This window comes from Arachis hypogaea, chromosome 16, assembly GCF_003086295.3.
Source record: "Arachis hypogaea cultivar Tifrunner chromosome 16, arahy.Tifrunner.gnm2.J5K5, whole genome shotgun sequence".
Lineage (NCBI taxonomy): Eukaryota > Viridiplantae > Streptophyta > Magnoliopsida > Fabales > Fabaceae > Arachis > Arachis hypogaea.
Window position 1 is genome coordinate 85,316,406 of NC_092051.1, and position 15,528 is coordinate 85,331,933.

The 15,528-nt window shown below is 38.1% G+C and overlaps 1 non-coding gene across 1 annotated transcript; it reads right to left on the reverse strand.

Annotated features, from left to right (window-relative positions):
- Positions 1-14,476: 14,476 nt before the first annotated feature.
- Positions 14,477-14,580, reverse strand: LOC112760102 (small nucleolar RNA R71). Its single transcript, XR_003180556.1, has one exon. It is a non-coding gene; the product is annotated as a small nucleolar RNA R71 (small nucleolar RNA).
- Positions 14,581-15,528: the final 948 nt, after the last annotated feature.

Here is a 15,528-nt window from a genome sequence, read left to right on the forward strand (position 1 = left end):
TTAAACGCCAGAATGATCTTCCTCCAGGGTGTGCTATTTTTCATGCTATTTTTCATTATGTTTTTTATTTTACATTTGTTTTTGTGACTTCACATGATCATCAACCTAAAGAAAACATAAAATAGCAACGGAAAATAAATAGATATAATTAAATAACATTGGGTTGCCTCCCAACAAGCGCTTCTTTAATGTCAATAGCTTGACAGTGAGCTCTCATGGAGCCTCACAGATAATCAGAGCAAGGTTGGGACCTCCCAACACCAAACTTAGAGTTTGAATGTGGGGGTTCAACACCAAACTTAGAGTTTGGTTGTGGCCTCCCAACACCAAACTTAGAGTTTGACTGTGGGGGCTTTGGTTGACTCTGCAGTGAGAGAACCTTTTCATGCTTCCTCTCCATGGTTACAGAAGGAGAACCTTATGTCTTATAGTTTGCAATGTCTGCAAACCACAGAGCTTCCTGAATAGTAAACAATTGCTCATCCGGAAAGGTTTCAGAGATCTCAGTAGGAGGGAGGGATGCTCCTGCTACTGGTTCTATCCGGGACAGGTGATCAGCTACTTGATTCTCTATCCCTTTTCTGTCTCTTATTTCTATATCAAACTCTTGCAGAAGCAACACCCATCTTATGAGCCTGGGCTTTGAATCATGCTTTGTGAGTAGATATTTAGGAGCACATGGTCAGTGTACACAATCACTTTTGATCCTACTAAGTAGGATCTAAACTTGTCAATGGCATAAACCACTGCAAGTAATTCTTTTTCTGTGGTTGTGTAATTTTTCTGGGCATCATTTAAAATACTGCTAGCATAATAAATGATATGCAGAAGCTTGTTATGCCTCTGTCCCAATACTACACCAATGGTATGGTCACTGGTATCACACATTAGTTCGAATGGTAATGTCCAGTCTGGTGCAGAAATAACTGGTGCTGTGACCAACTTAGCTTTCAGGGTCTCAAACGCCTATAGACACTTTGTGTCAAACACAAATGGCGTGTCAGCAGCTAGCAGATTGCTCAGAGGTTTTTCAATTTTTGAAAAATCCTTTATAAACCTCCTATAGAATCCTACATGCCCCAAAAAGCTTCTGATTGCCTTAACATTGGCAGGTGGTGGTAATTTTTCAATTACTTTAACTTTAGCTTGATCCACCTCTATTCCCTTGTTTGAAATTTTATGCCCAAGGACAATCCCTTCAGTCACCATAAAGTGACATTTTTCCCAGTTTAAAACTAGGTTGGTCTCTTGGCATCTTTTCAGAACAAGTGCTAAATGGTTAAGGCAGGAGCTAAATGAGTCTCCAGATACTGAAAAGTCATCCATGAAGACTTCCAGAAACTTCTCTACCATATCAGAGAAGATAGAGAGCATGCACCTCTGAAAGGTTGCAGGTGCATTACACAGACCAAAAGGCATCCTTCTGTAGGCAAACACTCCAGAAGGACATGTGAATGTTGTTTTCTCTTGGTCCTGAGGATCTACTACAATTTGGTTGTAACCTGAATAGCCATCCAAAAAATAGTAGTATTCATGACCTGCTAGTCTTTCTAGCATCTGGTCTATGAATGGTAAAGGGAAGTGATCCTTCTTGGTGGCTGTATTGAGCCTTCTGTAGTCAATACACATACGCCACCCTGTAACTGTTCTTGTAGGAACCAGTTCATTTTTTTCATTATGAACCACTGTCATACCTCCTTTCTTAGGGACAACATGGACAGGACTCACCCAGGGACTATCAGAAATAGGATAAATAATCCCAGCCTCTAGTAACTTGGTGACCTCTTTCTGCACCACTTCCTTCATGGCTGGATTTAGCCGCCTCTGTGGTTGAACCACTGGCTTAGCATCATCCTCCAATAGGATCTTGTGCATGCATCTTGCTGGGCTGATGCCCTTAAGGTCACTTATGGACCACCCAAGAGCTGTCTTATGTGTACATAGCACTTGAAGTAGCGCTTCCTCTTCCAGGGGATTTAAAGCAGAGCTTATGATCACCGGAAAAGTGTCACCTTCTCCCAGAAATGCATATTTCAGGGATGGTGGTAATAGTTTGAGCTCGGGTTTAGGAGGTTTTTCCTCTTCCTGAGGAAGTTTCAGAGGCTCTTTCAATTCCTCTGAATCCTCCAGATCAGGCTGAACATCTTTAAAAATGTCCTCTAGCTCTAATTAGAGACTCTCAGTCATATTGACCTCTTCCACTAAGGAGTCAATAATATCAACGCTCATGCAGTCGTCTGAGGTGTCTGGATGTTGCATAGCTTTGACAACATTCAACTTAAACTCATCCTCATTGACTCTTAGGGTTATCTCCCCTTTTTGGACGTCAATGAGGGTTCGTCCAGTTGCTAGGAATGGTCTTCCTAGAATGAGAGTTGCACTCTTGTGCTCCTCCATTTCCAGCACTACAAAGTCAGTAGGGAAGGAAAATGGCCCAACCTTGACAATCATGTCCTCAATTATGCCTGATGGGTATTTAATGGAGCCATCAGCAAGTTGAAGACAGATCCGGGTTGGTTTGACCTCTTCAGTCAAGCCAAGCTTTCTGATAGTAGATGCAGGGATTAGGTTGATGCTTGCCCCAAGATCACATAAAGCTGTCTTGGTGCAATTACCCTCTAATATGCATGGTATCATAAAGCTCCCGGGATCTTTAAGCTTTTCTGGGAAGCTTTTCAGAATGACTGCACTGCATTCTTCAGTGAGGAGAACTCTTTTAGTTTCTCTCCAATCCTTCTTATGACTCAAGATATCTTTCATGAACTTGGCATAAGAGGGTATTTGCTCAAGTGCCTCTAGAAACGGAATCTTTATTTCAAGAGTCCTGAGATAGTCTGCAAAGCGAGCAAATTGCTTATCCTACTTCTCTTGGCGGAGTTTTTGAGGATAAAGTATCTTGGCTTTGTACTCCTCAACCTTGGTTGCTGCAGGTTTATTTCCTATAGAAGTGGTTGGGAAAGCCTTTTTAGAGGGGTTGTTATCAGCACTTGTGTGTGTCTGATCCCTCACTGGCGTTTGAATGCCAGGGTTGGAAGCTTGATTGGCGTTGGACGCCAACTTCCTACCTATTTTTGGCGTTTGAACGCCAGAACTGAGCTTCCATTGGGCATTTGATGCCAGGTCCTTGCCTGTTCCTGGCGTTTGAACGCCAGAACTGTGCGTGGGTTGGGCATTTAACGCCAGCTTTGCACCCTTTTCTGGCGTTTGAACGCCAGAGTTATTCCTCTCTGGGCTCTTACTGTCCTCAGAGGGATTTTGGATAGTATTTTGCTCATCCTCTGTTAGTTGTTCTTTTCTTGGCTTTCTGCTGCTCTGAAGTGAGGTATTTAATGTTTTCCCACTTCTTAATTGAACTGCTTGGCACTCTTCTGTTATTTGTTTTGATAACTGTTGTTTTGTTTGCTTCAACTGTACTTCCATATTCATATTAGCCATTCTTGTGTCTTGTAGTATCTCCTTGAATTCGGCTAGCTGTTTTGTTAGAAAATCTAATTGCTGATTGAATTCAGTAACTTGTTCTGCAGGACTGAGTTCAGCAGTTACTGTTTTAGCCTCTTCTTTCATGGAAGACTCACTACTTAGGTACAGATGCTAATTTATGGCAACTGTATCAATGAGCTCTTGAGCTTCTTCAATTGTCTTTCTCATGTGTATAGATCCACCAGCTGAGTGGTCCAAAGACATCTGAGCTTTCTCTGTAAGCCCATAATAGAAGATGTCTAACTGCACCCACTCTGAAAACATTTTAGAGGAGCATTTTCTGAGCATCTCTCTGTATCTCTCCCAGGCATCATAAAGGGATTCATTATCCCCTTGTTTAAAGCCTTGGATGTTCAGCCTTAGCTGTGTCATCCGTTTTAGAGGGAAATATTGATTCAGGAATTTTTCTGACAACTGTTTCCATGTCCTTATGCTAGCCTTAGGTTGGTTATTTAACCACCTCTTAGCTTGGTCTTTTACAGCAAATGGAAACAGTAATAATCTGTAGACGTCCTGATCTACTTTTTTATCATTTACTATGTCAGCAATTTGTAAAAACTGTGCCAGAAACTCTGTAGGTTCTTCCTGTGGAAGACCGGAATACTGGCAACTTTGCTGCACCATGATAATGAGCTGAGGATTCAACTCAAAACTACTGACTCCGATGGAGGGTATACAGATACTACTCTCATATGAAGCAGTAGTGGGGTTAGCATATGACCCCAGAGTCCTTCTGGACTGTTCATTTCTACTGAGGTCCATGATGGAGAAAAGGGAATTAATATGAATAGCAAATAAATTTTTTTTTTTTGAAAACCGAAATTAAAATGAAATAAAATAAAATAAAATAAATGAAAATTGACTATATTTTCGAAAATTAAAAGAAAAAGAAATAAAAGAAAATTGATAACTAAATTAATTAATTAAAAAGATTTGAAAAAGATGTGGGTGAGGATTTTCGAAAAAAAATGAAGAGAGAGAAATTGGTTAGGAAGTTTTGAAAAAGATATGTCTTAAAATTAAAGATACTTGTAAGAAAATAAAATAAAATAAAAACAGAAAAGATATGAAAAAGATTTGATTTTAAGATTTGAGATTAGAAAAGATAAGATAAGCTAGGTAAGAGAAGATAAGGAATTTAAATTAAAAAGTTTTGAAATTTAAATTTTAAGTTTGAAACTTAAATTTTGAAATTTGATATTTGAAATTTGAAATTTGAAATTTGAAATTTTGAAAATTGAAATTTGAAAATTGAAAATTTGAAAGTTGAAATTTGAAAATTAAATTTTGAATTTTCGAAAAAGTCAACAATATAAGATAAGCATTTGAAAAAGATTTAAATTTTGAAAAGATTTGATTTTTAAATTTGAAAATTAGATTTTGAATTTTAAATTTTGAAATTTGAATTTTGAAATTTTGAAAGTTGAAATTTGAAATTTGAAATAAGATAAGATAAAAATTTGAAAAAGATATGATTTTTTTTTTTGAAAAAATTTGAATTTTGAAATTTTTAAAACTAAGATAAGATAAAATAGAAATTTTAAAATAAAAATCTGAATTATTTTGAAAAAATTTCGAAATATTAGCTCAAAAATAGTTAGATAAGATATTTTTTTATTTTTGAATTTTATGATGAAAAAGAAAAACAATAAAAAGACACAAAACTTAAAATTTTTAGATCAAATGCTCCTTATTTTCAAAAATTTTGGAGGGAAACACCAAGGAACACCAAACTTAAAAATTTTAAGATCAAAACACAAGGAAAACTCAAGAACACTTTGAAGACTCACAAGAACAACAAGAACATGAAGATAGAACACCAAACTTAAAATTTTTGGAAAACCAAAATAAAACTTTCGAAAACTAAAGAAACTTCAACAAGAAAACATCAAACTTAATGTTTGGCACAAGATTTATTCAAAGAAAAATTATTTTTGAAAAAGTTTTTAAAAAGAGGATAGCCAATTACCAAGAACATAAGCACCACGCTCTAGCCAATTGAGCTATAAATTTAAAGTGTTTTAACAAGGTATAAATAAATCTTTTTTTTTAGATGCTAATAATTCGAAAATACACAAGAAAAACAAGAAAAATCATAAAACAAGAAAAACTAAAGATCAAACAAGGAAAATAAACAAGAACTTGAAGATTAAGAAAGAACAAAGAAAATGCAATTCAAAAATTTAAAGGGAAATAAAAATATGCAGTTGACATCAAACTTAAAATATGACATTAAACTCACAAAAAAACTAAAAACTAATAAAGAAAAATAATATTTTTGAAAATTTTTTGAAAAGAATATAAACGACTCTGACCCAATAGACAAAATTTTCCTAATCTAAGCAACAAGATTCACCGTCAGTTGTTCAAACTCAAACAATCCCCGGCAACGGCGCCAAAAACTTGGTGCATGAAAATTACTTCACACTATATAATTCCGCACAACTAACCAGCAAGTGCACTGGGTCGTCCAAGTAATACCTTACGTGAGTAAGTGTCGAATCCCATGGAGATTGTTGGCTTGAAGCAAGCTATGGTTATCTTGTAACTCTTAGTCAGGATATAATATCAATAATAATTCTTAGTTTTAATTGTAAAAGTCAAGGGGCATAAAATAAATACTTGTTACTCAATGATGGAGAATATGTTAGGGTTTTGGAGATGCTTTGTCCTCTTTATTTCAGCTTTTCTCTTGTACTCCTCTCCACACATGCAAGGCTCCTTCCATGGCAAGCTGTATGTAAGGTATCACCGTTGTCAATGGCTACTTCCCGTCCTCTTAGTGAAAATGGTTCAAATGCTCTGTCACAGCACGGCTAATCATCTGTTGGTTCTCGATCATGTCGGAATAGAATCCCTTGATTCTTTTGCGTCTGTCACTACGCCCAACAATCGCGAGTTTGAAGCCCGTCACAAACATTCAATCCTTGAATCCTACTCGGAATACCACAGACAAGGTTTAGACTTTCCGGATTCTCAAGAATGCTGCCAATGGATTCTAGCTTATACCACGAAGATTCTGATTATGGAATCTAAAAGATACTCATTCAATCTAATATAGAACGGAGGTGGTTATCATACACACGTTCATGGATTGAGGAAGGTGATGAGTGTCACGGATCATCACCTTCTTCATAGTAAAGCGCGAATGAACATCTTAGATAGGAACAAGCGTGTTTGAATGAAAAACAGAAGTAATTGCATTAATTCATCAAGGCACAGCAGAGCTCCTCACCCCCAACAATTGAGTTTAGAGACTCATGCCGTCAAAGAGTACAAAGTTCAGATCTAAAATGTCATGAGATACAAAATAAATCTCTAAAAGTTGTTTAAATACTAAACTAGTAACCTAGGTTTACAGAAAATGAATAAACTAAGATAGATGGTGCAGAAATCCACTTCTAGGGCCCACTTGGTGTGTGCTGAGGCTGATACTTAAGCTTTACACGTGCCTGGGCTGTTTCTGGAGTTAAACGCCAGGTTGTAACCTGTTTTGGGCGTTCAACTCTAACTTGTAACCTGTTTCTGGCGTTTAACGCCAGACTGCAACATGGAACGGGCGTTGAATGCCAGTTTACGTCGTCTATCCTTGAGCAAAGTATGGACTATTATATATTGCTGGAAAGTCCTGGATGTATACTTTACAACGCAATTCAGAGCGTACCAATTGGACTATTGTAGCTGCAGAAAATCCATTCCGAGTGCAGGGAGGTCAGAATCCAACAGCATCAGCAGTCCTTTTTCAGCCTGAATCAGATTTTTGCTCAGCTCCTTCAATTTCAGCCAGAAATTACCTGAAATCACAGAAAAACACACAAACTCATAGTAAAGTCCAGAAATGTAATTTTTATTTAAAAACTAATAAAAATATAATAAAAAGTGACTAAAACACAATAAAAACTACCTAAAAACAATGCCAAAAAGCGCATAAATTATTCTCTCATCAATGATTTGGACTAGATAAGAAATATTTTAAATATTAATACTGCTACTTTAGAAAAATAAAGGGGTTTAATTATATTATTTCTAATTATTTTGATTTGGGCATTTTATGAAAAATAATTTGTGAAATTGATGAGCAAATAGTATATTCTATATATAATTAGTGTTGGATTTAATTTAGGTTTCAATTATTATATCATTCCCAATTTTATGTGAAGTTACCAAATTGCCCTTAACCCTAATTTACACCACACAGCACCCTTACCTTAACCACCCTCAGCCACCGAAATCCTAATCTAATTGCCCACTCCTCAAACTCTACAGTAGTGACACAAACCCTTCTTCCTTCTCAAATCAATTCGCAGCAATACTGGAGAAAAGAAACAAAGAAAGAAAGAGAGGTTTGAGGGGGAGTAGAGGAGGTCGGAGGAGGAGGGGATAGGGGACCTTTGCCGCCACAGGCCATCATCGCGCCACCTTCATCGCGCGTTACTGCTGGCTTGGTACCACCATCGCCAACGCATCCTTGCCCAGCCGTGTTTCTGTCACCCATCAACCGTTCTGTCGCTGGAGGAGTATCACGAAGGCGAGAGAGAGAGAGAGAGAGAGAGAGGTCGAAACAGAGAGGCGCACAAAGAAGAGGAGCTCGCGGCTAGCCTTGTCGCCGCCACTACTTCTGTGCCTTCCAACAGCGCTGCTGTCACCGCCGACCCCTGACGCTGCCTCCAGGACCGCGCGAAGGGCAGAGGGAGGAGAGAGAGAGTTCGCGTCAGAGGAGAGAGGGAGCGCGACCCACCACGCAGAGCTGCACCGCCGTGCATCTCTGCTGCCGTCACTGACCGGCTAGGCCGCTTCGCCATGGTCGCCGCCGTGGGTTTTGGTGTTGGTGTCGCCGAACCAGGCAGAGGAAGAGGGAGGCCGCACGTCCCGTTGTGCGCGTCACTACCCAAGGACCGCAGCTGATCCGAGTTGCACGAAGCTAACACCGCCGTTCCTGCCGCCTACCTCCGCCTCTACTGACCTGCTGCTCCGCGGTTCTTGGCTGGCGCTTCTGATATTGTCGCCGGAGTTCTGAGGCCACCGGAACCACCCCCGAAGCTTTTGGCAACTTCTGCTGCCGCCGGAAAAATTGCCGGTAAGGGTTTTATTTGAGGTTTCTGCCTTTTTCAACTTTGAGAAGGTTTTGATGCTGCGCGGTTTTTATAGTTGATCCACCAGAGCTTCTGGCCACTGCCGGAGCTGCTGCCGGGCCGGTTCAAAATCGCAGCTACTTCGTGTTAAAATTCCGGTAAGAGATTATGTTTCGAAAGCCCTACATTAGTGTCTCGTACGTTTATTAAAGACTATACGTTATTAATGTTCCTAGAGTTTAGTAACTGAGGTTGCTTGTTGTAAATTAGAGCTGATTATGCTGCTGCGAAAATGTGTGGGGCTGTGCTTTGAAGCTGCCTTTGATTTCGAGTTGAGGCGAAAAGAACTTGATGAGGCGTTTGGGTTATGGAATTTCGTTTTGAGGTAGGGGCGCTTTCTGAAAACTATATTTTGTATATTGGAATTATTACATATGGGTACTGATGTGAGGATGTGTATTTAGTGATTGTATCAGTCCTATGTATTGTTTGGTTGTTTTGTATGATTATGGGTGTTTGTTCGACTCGACTGTTATGTGGCTTTGTGAAACGAAATGCTTTTGAAATTGATTCTTTTAAAGCTTTGAGATCGAGTTGCATCTGTTGGAAATTGATATGAATTGAATGGATTTTCTTGAGAATGTGTAAAATAGAATACACTCTTGATTTCAGCCTGGCTGGCCTTAAATGATCTGGTTTTTGATAAACGATTGTTGCTGAACCGTTTCTTTGAAATTTTAGAAATGAGTTTATTCGGCTGATAAAGATTTGATTCTTGAAAAGGTTTCCTTGAAATATGGAATTGAGATGACTGTTGGATTTGGGCTTGCCTTGAACTGATTTTGGATTTTGGGTTGTTGAAAAGGATTGTGGAATGGTTTTGTTGGGACCCGAACCGGGTGGCAAAATCCAAGTTTTAGGGGAGATGCTGCCGGAATTTCTATAAAATCTGAGTCTTTATTAAAATGTTGTTTGGAAAAATGATGAGTTAAAGACTTCTACTATTTTATTTGAATTATCAAGAAAAGGATGATTCATGCTTTTGAAATGAATTATTAAAGAGGAAATTGTGATTTAGTCTTGCTTCTTAAGAAAGGCATTGTATCTCCTTTAGGAAAAAGTTATTCAGATGAAACTTATGTTTTAAAGCTGTTTTAAATGTGACAAGGGCAATGCCTTTGAATTTGACTTGAGGGTTTCAATTAGAGGACTTTCAATGACTTTGAAAGAACCCGAATGTCTATTGACAAGTTTCATTTTGAATTGTTTTGAGAAAGGTTTGAAGTACTCTTTGAATTTTGAATTCTTGCAAGACTAAGGCAATTTTGAATAGTTGAAACGCTTTTAGAATTTATCATGGGGGTTGAAGTTGGTTTTGCCTAAGTAAAGGAAACGGCTTTGAAAGAAGTAAATGAGTACGTGACTCGGTTTGGCTTAGATCCTATTTTATTACTCAAATCGGAAAGCCAAGGTTTTAATGATTTTAAATGAATTGGGCGAAATAAGTTATGTTAGTCTCCCCTAAAGACTTGGGACTCTGCCGAGAAACTTTGTTATAAAATCCCATTGATTGGATGGATGATTTTGAATGTTTCAAAATGAATCTTTAACTTTCCATGGTTATGGAAGTTTTGAAAAGAGGATGCCGAGAGTGGCATGGTTTTAAAAGGGGAATTTACCTTGAGAAAAAGTGGCTTATGAGCCTGAGATGATTTGAGGAATGAGATCTTTAAAGCCAAGGCTGAAAAGAGTTGAAACTTGATTTCAAAGTGAAATGAATTGAGAAAATGATTTATGGCTTAAATGCCGATTTTCACGAATTTGATGATTTTGAATGTGGAAGTGCTGTTTTGTTGAGAGCCGGAATGGCTGTGTATGATTATACATATTGATTGGTTCTGGATTGAACCGTGAGCCGGAATGGCTGTGTATGATATGAATATTGGCTGGTTCTGGAATGAACCGTGAGCCGGATGGCTGAGATGGATGTTGATCCATGGATGAGATTGAATGCATGTTTATGCTGAATCATTGATAAATGTGAATGTTGCACTTCCACTATCGGAGATAAGAGTTTCCCTAGGAGAAAGCAGTGGCTAGCCACCACGTGCTCCAGGTTGAGACTCGAAGCTCTTGTTACCTGATGAGCGGATAATTTATACGCTTTTTGGCATTGTTTTTAGTATATTTTTAATATATTTTAATTAGTTTTTCTTATATTTTTATTAGTTTTTAAATAAAAATCACTCTTCTGGACTTTACTATGAGTTTGTGTGTTTTTCTGTAATTTAAGGTATTTTCGGGCTGAAATTGAGGGACCTGAGCAAAAATCTGATTCAGAGGTTGAAAAAGGACTGTAGATGCTGTTGGATTCTGACCTCCCTGCACTCAAAGTGAATTGTCTGGAGCTATAGAAGCCCAATTGGCGCGCTCTCAATTGCGTTGGAAAGTAGACATCCTGGGCTTTCCAGCAATATATAATAGTCCATACTTTACCCGAGATTTGATGGCCCAAACAGGCGTTCCAAGTCAGCTCAAGAACTCTGGCGTTTAACTCCAAAACTGGCACAAAAGCTGGAGTTATACGCCCAAACTGGCACAAAAGCTGGCGTTTAACTCCAAGAAAAGTCTCTACACATGAAAGCTTCAATGCTCAGCCCAAGGACACACCAAGTGGGCCTGGAAGAAGATTTCTGCATTAATTACTGATTTTTGTAACCCTAGGCTACTAGTTCTCTATAAATAGGACCTTTTGCTATTGTATTTGACACACGAGACATATACTTTTGATCTTTGATAAGTCTTATGCTATCTTAGACACGTTTGGGGCTGGCCTCATGGCCATGCCTGGACCTTGTTCTTATGTATTCTCAACGGTGGAGTTTCTACACACCATAGATTAAGGTGTGGAGCTCTGCTGTTCTTCATGAATTTATACAAGTACTATTGTTTTTCTATTCAACTCAAGTCTATTTCTTCTCCAAGATATTCATTCGTTCTTCAACTTGATGAACGTGATGATCCGTGACACTCATCATCATTCTCACCTATGAACATGTGCCTGACAACCACCTCTGTTCTACTAGCAATGGCTTGAATGCGTATCTCTTGGGTTTCTAATCTCAGATTGGAACCTTCGTGGTATAGGCTAGAATTATTGGCGGCCATTCCTGAGATCCGGAAAGTCTAAACCTTGTCTGTGGTATTCCGAGTAGGATCTGGGAAGGGATGACTGTGACGAGCTTCAAACTCGCGATTGGGGGGCATGTGACAGACGCAAAAGGATCAATGGATCCTATTCTGACATGATCGAGAACCGACAGCTGATTAGCCGATGTTGTGACAGAGCATCAAGACCATTTTCACTGAGAGGACGGGATGTAGCCATTGACAACGGTGATGCCCAACATAAAGCTTGCCATGGAAAGGAGTATGAATGATTGGAAGAAGGCAATAGGAAAGCAGAGGTTCAAGGGGAACAAAGCATCTTCATACGCTTATCTGAAATCCACCAATGAATTACATAAGTATCTCTATCTTTATTTTATGTTTTATTCATCTTTTAATTATCACCCCTCCATCACCATTTGAATCTGCCTGACTGAGATTTACAAGATGACCATAGCTTGCTTCAAGCCGACAATCTCCGTGGGATCGACCCTTACTCACGTAAGGTTTATTACTTGGACGACCCAGTGCACTTGCTGGTTAGTTGTGTGGAATTGTGACAAAGTGTGATTCACGTTTGAGAGCTCCAAGTCCTTTGGCGCCATTGTTGATGATCACAATTTCGTGCACCAAGTTTTTGGCGCCGTTGCCGGGGATTGTTCGAGTTTGGACAACTGACGGTTCATCTTGTTGTTTAGATTAGGTACTTTTCAGAATTTTTAAGAATGAATTCTAGAGTTTCAAGGCGATGTTCCCACCATCACAAAAGCTGATTGATTTTCATCAATTTAGCTATTGAATATAATGTCCTGCTGAAGCTTGGCCAAACATGTCTAATCTTTTTAGACTGAAGCTTTAGACTAACATTGCATGATTCCTGGAATTCTTATTAAAAGTTTTGATTCTCTTTATTTTCTTTACTATATAAATTTAAAAAAAAAAATACAAAAAAATTTTTAAAATCATAAAACCAAAAATATTTTAAGTTTCTTGTTTGAGTCTAGTGTTTAATTTTAAGTTTGGTGTCAATTTCAATCCTATAATTTTTGAAAAATTACATGCATTATGTTCTTCATTAATCTTCAAGTTGTTCTTGATGATTTCATTGCTCGGATCTTTAAATTCTCTTGTTTTGTGTGTTTTGTTGTTTCTCATATGCATTCTCAATTTGTTAGTGTCTCGTATATGAAAATTTTTAAGTTTGGTGTCCTGCATGCATTGTTTATTTGATCTTAGTTGCATTTTTATTGTTTCTCATCATTAAAAATTCAAAAATATTTTCAAAATTGTGTCTTTTCAAGTCAATAATACAGAGAATTGAAGATTCAGAACATTCAGCAGAGGAATCAAACAGAAAAAGCTGGGCGTTCAAAACGCCTAGTGAAGAAGGAAAACTGGCGTTTAAACGCCAGCCAGTGTACCTGGCTGGGTGTTTAACGCCCAAAAAGGTAGAGATTTGGGCGTTAAAGGCCACCATTCTGGGAGTTTAACGCCAGGATGACACTAGAGGGAAGATTTTGTTTTTAATTCACATTTTTTTCAAGTTTTCATAATTTTTCAAAATCAAATCTTTTTCAAATCATATCTTTTCAATCATATCTCTTTCAAAATCAATTTCTTTCCATTTTATATTTATTTTTTACTATTTTCAAAAATCCTTGCTTCAATTCAAGATTTACTTCAAAATTTTCAAGTTGTTACTTGCCTATTAAGAAAGGATGAAACTTTAAATTTTAGAATCATATATTTTAATTTCTTGTTAGTCAAGTAATCAACTTTAATTTTAAAAACTTTCTTTTTCTAAATTGATTTTCAATCATATCTTTTCAATCATATCTTTTCAATCACATCTTTTTCAAAATTAACTTTCAATCATATCTTTTTAAATTTCTAATTTCAAAATCCTTTTCAAAAATCACTTTATTTCTTTCCCAATCTTAGTTTTTGAAAATCATCAATCAAATTTTCAAAAATTTCTTTTAATTATTTCAAAATCTTTTAATTAATTTTCGAAAATTCTTCCCCTCTTCTCACATCCTTCTATTTAAGGGACTAAGACTCCTCCTCAAGGTACAATTCGAACTTCCTCCTTCTTTATATGTTCGAATTCTCTTCTCCACCTCCTCCTTCTATTCTTCTTTTCCTCTGACACCTCAAGGAATCTCTATACTGTGACATAGAGGATTCCCTACTTTCTTGTTCTCTTCTCTTTCATATGAGCAGGAACAAAGATAAAGGCATACTTGTTCAAGCTGATCCTGAACCTGAAAAGACCTTGAAGAGAAAGCTAAGAGAAGCTAAAGAACAATTCTCTTTAGAGGGCCTAACAGAACTCTTCAAAGAAGAAGAAACCATGGCAGCCGAAAACAACAAATTCCAACAATGCAAGGAAGGTGCTTGGTGACTTTACTGCACCTACTCCTGATTTCTATGGGAGAAGCATCTCAATCCCTGCCATTGGAGCAAACAACTTTGAGCTTAAGCCTCAATTAGTTTCTCTAATGCAACAGAATTACAAGTTTCATGGACTTCCATTGGAAGATCCTCATCAGTTCTTAGCTGAGTTCTTGCAAATCTGTGACACTGTCAAGACCAATGGGGTTGACCCTGAAGTCTACAGACTTATGCTTTTTCCTTTTGCTGTAAGAGACAGAGCTAGGACATGGTTGGATTCACAACCTAAAGAAAGCCTGAACTCTTGGGAAAAGCTAGTCAATGCCTTCTTGGCAAAGTTCTTTCCACCTCAAAAATTGAGCAAGTTTAGAGTGGAAGTCCAAACCTTTAGACAGAAGGATGGTGAGTCCCTCTATGAAGCTTGGGAGAGATACAAGCAATTGATCAGAAAGTGCCCTTCTGACATGCTCTCAGAATGGAGCATCATAGGAATCTTCTATGATGGTCTGTCTGAACTATCCAAGATATCATTGGATAGCTCTGCTGGAGGATCTCTTCATCTGAAGAAGACGCCTGCAGAAGCTCAAGAACTCATTGAAATGGTTGCAAATAACCAATTCATGTACACCTTTGAAAGGAATCTTGTGAATAATGGGACAACTCAGAAGAAAGGAATTCTTGAGATTGATACTCTGAATGCCATATTGGCTCAGAATAAAATATTGACCCAACAAGTCAATATGATTTCTCAGAGTCTGTCTGAAATGCAAGCAGCAACAGGCAGTACTAAGGAAGCTTCCTCTAAAGAAGAAGCTTATGATCCTGAGAACCCAGCAATGGAAGAGGTGAATTACATGGGAGAACCCTATGGAAACGCCTATAATCCTTCATGGAGAAATCATCCAAATCTCTCATGGAAGGATCAACAGAGACCTCAACAAGGTTTCAACAACAATAATGGTGGAAGAAACAGGTTTAGCAATAGCAAGCCTTTTCCATCATCTTCTTAGCAACAGACAGAGAATTCTAAGCAAAACCACTCTGACTTAGCGACCATTGTCTCTGATTTAATGAAAACCACTCAAAGTTTCATGAATGAAACAAGGTCCTCCATTAGAAATTTGGAGGCACAATTGGGTTAGCTGAGTAAAAAAATTACTGAACTCCCTCCTAGCACTCTCCCTAGCAATACAGAAGAGAATCCAAAAAGAGAGTGTAAGGCCATAACCACATCTCACATGGCCGAACATGGAGAGGAGGAAGAGGCAGTGATTCCCACTAAGGAAGACCTCAATGGACGCCCACTGACCTCCATGGAGTTCCCTAATGAGGAACCATGGGAATCTGAGGCTCATACTGAGACCATAGAGATTCCATTAAATCTACTTCTGCCATTCATGAGCTCTGATGAATA